The 6,186-nt window shown below is 43.4% G+C and overlaps 1 protein-coding gene across 1 annotated transcript in view; it reads right to left on the bottom strand.

The window, feature by feature from the left end:
• Positions 1–483, bottom strand: part of Cpeb2 (cytoplasmic polyadenylation element binding protein 2) — a 70,748-nt gene extending 70,265 nt beyond the window's left edge. The window contains exon 1 of the mRNA XM_048784200.1: positions 465–483. The gene's annotated coding sequence lies outside the window, so the exon portion shown is untranslated. The remainder of the gene's footprint in view (positions 1–464) is intronic.
• Between the last annotated feature and the right edge of the window lie 5,703 nt (positions 484–6,186).

The raw sequence follows: 6,186 nt of genomic DNA, 5'->3' as shown, positions 1-6,186 counted from the left end.
GTACTGGGCGCGCGCTGGCATGCGAGCACGCGCGGGCGGCCTGGACGGTTCCTGGGCAACCGCCCCTCCAGGCGCTGGGTCCGCGCAAAGCCCATCAAGGTCTCACGCGCCTCCTCCCAGCGCGGCCCTGCCTTCTTCCTGTCACCCTCGTCCCGCCCTTGGTCACGTGAGGACCGGCTTTTCTAGGAGGGGCCGGCGGGCGGGGGAAACTGAGGCCGGGCGCCCGTCCTGCGCGACCCCGCGTGGGAGCGGCGCCCGGTGCCCCGCGCACAACGCAGGCCGGCCGGGGCCAGGTCCCGACGCAGACTCGCGGGTCCGAACTCTGCCCGCAGGAGGGCCGTCTAGCTGTGCGGCCGCCCCGCCGCCCCATGGCATCCGGACTGGGAGCGGTCCGCGTCGCCCTAGAAAGCGCCTTCTGGGTTTGTTTCCATTTTTAGTCGGGCGTGTGGCATGCTGTCACCGACCTTCCTGCAGCTGCGCGAAGGTGTTTTCTGCAGGCGAAACCTAAAGCGCTGGAGTCCCGTTCTGTGCACCGAACATTTTCACTTCACTAACGAGAAACAGAGTCTCTGGACCCTGACACAGCTCCGTGTGGTTATTTGCACTCTTACAAGCTTGGAGCGGGTTACGAGGCGAGCTCCCATGGTAACCCTGGGCCCGCTCCAAGTCCTCCTGTTTCATAAAAGCATTCAGTGTGCTGTCATCGGGACCTTGGCGTGCGGGACTCCTCCCCAACACATCCATTCTGGCATTCCCGCCCCATCCCCCAGGGAGACTAATTTAAACATTTCCTAGGCTTTATTAATTTTAAAGGGAGAAAGATTTTTCACATCAGGGTAAGAGGGAGATTCTGACTCAGCAGCAGGCTTGTTGAGGCTTGCAAAATGGAAGGGGGGAGAGAGCTTTCCACCGCAGTGCTCTCTCAGGAGCACTGAAAGGATCGGATCCTGTGTATTTCCCTTCCTATGGAAACATTTTACTTAGGGAAAAGTGGTTGAAGGTGTCCATAAAGAACAGTGATCCATACTACATAAGATATGCAGTTCATATTCTAGTTTCACAATTTTAACTTTTTTGTTGGAGCTTGGAAGTGAAAGTACAGAAAAATTCTAGAAATAAAGACTAATCTCAAAAGCTGTAGAAGATTGATTCGGACTACTTGATTTTGGTTTACAAGTAGACTAAGATTAAATATTTAATGTTGTAAATTAGCATACCCTTATTGATGTAGGCAGATTACAGTTCTATGAATCCTCATTCTCTATTAAATTTGATTTCCACTTCTGTTGAGCAATGCAAATATCTATAAATCAGAATAAACAGTAAAAAGAAAAACATTGCAAGAAGATATGTTTCATGTATAATCTGTATGATACTCTGTATAATGAACTAAGCTTCATATTGTCTTTACAATAGGGAAAAAGTAACTTTTAAAAAAATTATAAATGGTTCATAAATTGATCAGGTAAAAAGAAAATTGGTTCCAGTTAATCTTAAAATCATTTTTAACAATTGGACAAAGTATAAACTGGAGAAGTATTTTTATTATTCTAAATTACAATATCTAGACAATAACCTGAGCCCATTAAAATTAAAAATATAAATGTCCATTTTTACAACAACTATTGGCATAATCCTAAATATTATTCATTACTGTATTATCCAGGGGAACACGAAGCACTTAGGGCAAGTAAGATCTTAAAAATTGATGCATTTTTTTCAAGTAATGTTGTATTTGATTGGAATCATTGCAGATAAACAACAAATCTCAAAAGATGAGGACAACATAGACATAAATCTTAGCTCAATCACCTAAGTTAATGCAATGCAAAGAAGAGAGAGAGTGTACATTTAAAAGCTAAATGGTGCATTTCTGGGCTATTGTTTGAACAAAACAAGATTTCTTAGTGCTCTGTTACTGGTTTTGTTTTAGGAAATTTAGAGCTATCCTAAATGGGAAAGGGCCATCAAAGTTGGTATTAAATAGTAAGGTCAAACTTCATAGTAAGTACACCAAATTCCTAATCCTAACTGCTATATACTGTGCTCACTAATACATCAAGAGAGTCTTGTGAGGACCCTATTTTTCATAAAGGGAAAAGTTACTTTCTGATATCTAAAGCTTTTAAGCCAGTGAGCCTGCTGTCTGAAATAGTAAAAGAGAAAGATTTGCTCTGGTGGGAGTGGGGTAGGGGGAGGGCAGCAAAAGGCTGGTCCGTGATAGGTGCGATCCTTGAGCAGGGTCTGTCCTAAGACCTTATGAGTCTATGTTAGGATTTTTTTTTTATGTGAAAATATGTTAACTTTATGACTTAACTAAGGACCCTTAGTTTATCCCACAGCCCCTTATTCATTTATTCCCACTGTACTGGACAAGCATTTAAAAAAAATAAAAAAAAAAAAAAAAACTTTTGCTTTTCACACAAATCCACACAGGCTCATATAACTGAAATAAAGCTTTTTTTAAATGCAGTTCTTATCCTTTATACATGCAGTGGACTCCAGTTTTAAATTTCAAATTTACTAAGTTGACCTCAAATCTCAAAGTTGATTTTAGGGACTGTGATTAGGTCATGAGCTGGAAGTAAAAATCAGTGTCCTACAAAACCATCTCACACATTTTGCTCTATCTTGAAACCTCTTGTCACACCTCTCCTGTCCTCACTCTCAGCTGCTGACCTGACTTTTTATTTCCCAGAATTTCCACAGTTACTCTGTATCTGTCTCTGGACATCTGGCCTTCCCTCCTGCTACAATGGATGGCCTGTTCACCCTCCTGTCTAAGGTCAGAATCTTCACTGCTGCATGGGATCTTATCTGCACCTACTCAGAACCAGGCTCTAACAGTTCCCCCTCTTTCTCCTTCAACTTCACCTCTTGGGAAAATACACAAAAGCATATTTTAGCAGTTCCCATCTTTGAAAAGCAAAACCAAATCTTTTGGACCTCCTTTCCCTCTTTGGTCTCCTCTTCTGCTTTCATCTCACCCTGTTTGAATACCTACATAAACATAGACACCTCAAGTTTCACATGTCCAAAACTGAACCCCCCACTTCACTGATCCTCATCACTCTAGTTTTCCTTGGTCTTTGTCCTCATTCACCACTTCATTATTCTAATTGCTAAGGCCCAAGACCTGAGCAATTGGACTCATCTGTGATTTCTAATCTTCTTGAATCATATCTGAGCCATCAGAGTGTACTTCTTATTCCACTTCTAAACTATACCAGAATCCAAACATTTACCACTCCCGCCATGAGCAGTCTGCTCCAGGCTGTTCTATCTCTCTGGATTGCTACTCTTACCTCCCAACCAGTCTCCACCTCCAATTTTATCCCTCTTCCATCTAATCTGAACATAGCAGCCACAATGGTCCTTTCGAAATGGAATACAGATCTCATCAGTTCCACTGATAAAATACACTTTCTCAGAATGAAAGAATGTTTTCATTAACCAAAAGCTTCTTTCAATATCCCTGCCTCCTCCTATCCCACCATAGAAGGATTACTCACACACCAGGCCAAGTCAGCCTCGGGGGTCTCTGTCTTTACATTTCCTACTTCCTGGGATATTTGTCCCCCAGATACCAGCAGGCTCACTTCATCACCTTTTTCAAATTTTTCTCTGTCACTTATTTTAGGTCTCTGCTCCAGGTCATTTTCTTAGTGATAGTTTACCTGACTGACAGTTTCCCCATTCCAGCCTCCCTGCCCTTCGTAGGCTGCTTGATAATGTGACACTTATTAAAATTATTTACCTGTTCTCATTAGACCAAGCCCCATAATGGAAGGTACATTGTCTGTATCACTCATTGCTGTATCTTCAGTGCCTAGAACAATGCCTGGCACACAGAGGCATTAGAATTGTCAAATAATTCACTGAATGAAGGAATCATTGAATTAATGAATAGCAGTTTAGGAACTAATAGCTGTAAGTATGCAGTGGTAATGTAAGTGTCTGTTTACCAATTGCTCATTTGCTGGCAGGAGCTAAGCAAACACCACACCAGTGCTCCTAGAACTCATAATAAGCAAGCCAAGGTTATTCCAGGAATCTATAGGATGAGTGAGCAAAGACAGATTGTAAGAGTGGAGAAGTGATAAGGCTCGACTCCCTGGGGGCAAGACTCCTGTCTCAGGAGCCTAGTGCTGGGATTCCAAGCTCCAGAAACTGGTATATTAAGGAAAGAGATGGAGACACAGGGGTTTATTCCAGGAGGTTGAGCCAAAAAAGGAGTCAAGACAGGCTCATGGACACAGACTGGCCAGGAAACATAGCAAAAAGGCTGACTATATGCTTTGCTGTTTTCATATTATGGCAGACACTGTAAAGGTGACTGACCCAACAGAGAGACAGGGTTGAGTCTTTATTTTACTTATTTACTTAGCTTTTCAGTACAGGAGATGGAACTCAAGACCTCCTGCATGCTAGGCAAGCACTCTACCACTGGCCTATATCTTCAGTCTTTTTTTTTTCCCTATTTTTGTTGTTGTTGTTTGAGATGGTTTAATTAAGTTGCCCAGGCTAACCTAGAACTTGTCCTTCTGTCTCAACCTTCCAAGTAGCTTGGATTACTAGCATGACTATGTTGGGTCTTCTTCAGATAGGTGGCACTTAATCCTGATTTTGGGATTTGGGAGGAAGAGAATAGAAATTGAGATTCATACTGACAGCCGCACAGCGGGAGTTGTGTCAGCACAGCACCCCAGAATAACACTCTTCCCAGTTATTTCTGGTTTCTACTTTTCTAAACCTTCCTTCAGTATCTCTGCATCACGGCCCTCCTTTTAACATACCCTGACACTGTGGAGTCCCTTGGCTTACATTCTTGGTCTCCTCTATCCCCGCATGTTCTTCCTAGGTGACCTTCACTATATCATGTTTTCAAATATCGTCCAAACCCATCTGTCTAACCCTGAGGTCCAAATCATATTTCCACCTGTCTCTTAAACTGTGTGACCTGGTGTCTCTCAGACACACCATAGGTGTCCATACCTGCAGTAACATCCTCCCCCAAACCTCCTCCTGTGTTGCTCCTGTCCTGAGCGGATGTCATCATCACATAACCAGTTTCTCAACCTAGAAACATGAATCACCCTGCTCCTCCCTGTCTCTCAGCCTTCAAAAACACTTGGCCATCACACTCTGTCAATTTGACTGCAGCAATGCTGCCCAAATGTGGCCCCTTCAGTCCATCTCCACCACTGTGTCATAGCTCTGCATCTTTTCTCTGTCTTGCTCCATTCCCAGCTCTTAGCTAGCCTCCTGCCAATTACCCTTCTCAGTCTCTTCCCTTTTACAGTCTCCCAAAACAACTATGTTGCTGCCACACTCTCCTTGTCAGTGTCCACCTACCTGGCTCCCCTAGCATCAAGTAGCTAGGACCCTTCAGAACATACTCGCGACAGGCCTCTTCACTTTATCACAGGTCACTGTCCATACTCCCTGATCTGCTGAATCAGTCCTGTCGCTTCACAGATCTACCTTCGCACTTGATGGTTCTGCGTCCTGGGGCACTTTCTTTCAACCTGCTGAAGCTTCCTTATCTTTTTATCTTTTAGGACCCAGCTTAAATGTCTTAGTCTTTCTTGACTACCCTAGACAGTGCTAAGCTTTCACAACACTGTGGTAATGGTTATGCTTTATTATAACAGGTGTCACATGGACAATAGCTATCTCTGCAGTCCCCTTGACTGCCGAAGTACCCAAATTACAAGTGCCTGATAAGTACTTGTCCATCAGTAATTGCCCAGTGAATGCTGTACAAAGGAAAGATGAAGAAAACAAGGGGGGATAGGAAGGAGAAAGAAAGAAGAGCAGGGAGAAGTTTCCAAAACACACAGAGATATACCATCTTATGGAAGACTGTAGTGTCACTGACATGTTTGCTGGAGAAAAAAAATTAACAGACCATTAAAACAAAAAGATCTTATTCCCTCCCCAACATTTTCCTTGACAATATCAAATTAAATGGTCCATTCTGGCTATTACAAACTCCATTCTGGTTGTTATCTCATTGATGATGGAAATGATGTAGAATTTCCTTGATGGCAAAATTTAGCCCTCAACCACAATAAAGATCTTTGCAGGTGGTATTACCCTTTTGTGCAGCCTGGGAGATTTGTCATCCGACTCTGACAGCCCAGCCTAGGAGGGAGGCCTTCAACCTGTGCAGTAACTCATTTG

Source organism: Marmota marmota, unplaced genomic scaffold (genome assembly GCF_001458135.2).
Source record: "Marmota marmota marmota unplaced genomic scaffold, marMar, whole genome shotgun sequence".
Classification (NCBI taxonomy): domain Eukaryota; kingdom Metazoa; phylum Chordata; class Mammalia; order Rodentia; family Sciuridae; genus Marmota; species Marmota marmota.
Note: the sequence above shows the minus strand (reverse complement) of the source record. Positions and strands in the feature narration are given on the sequence as shown.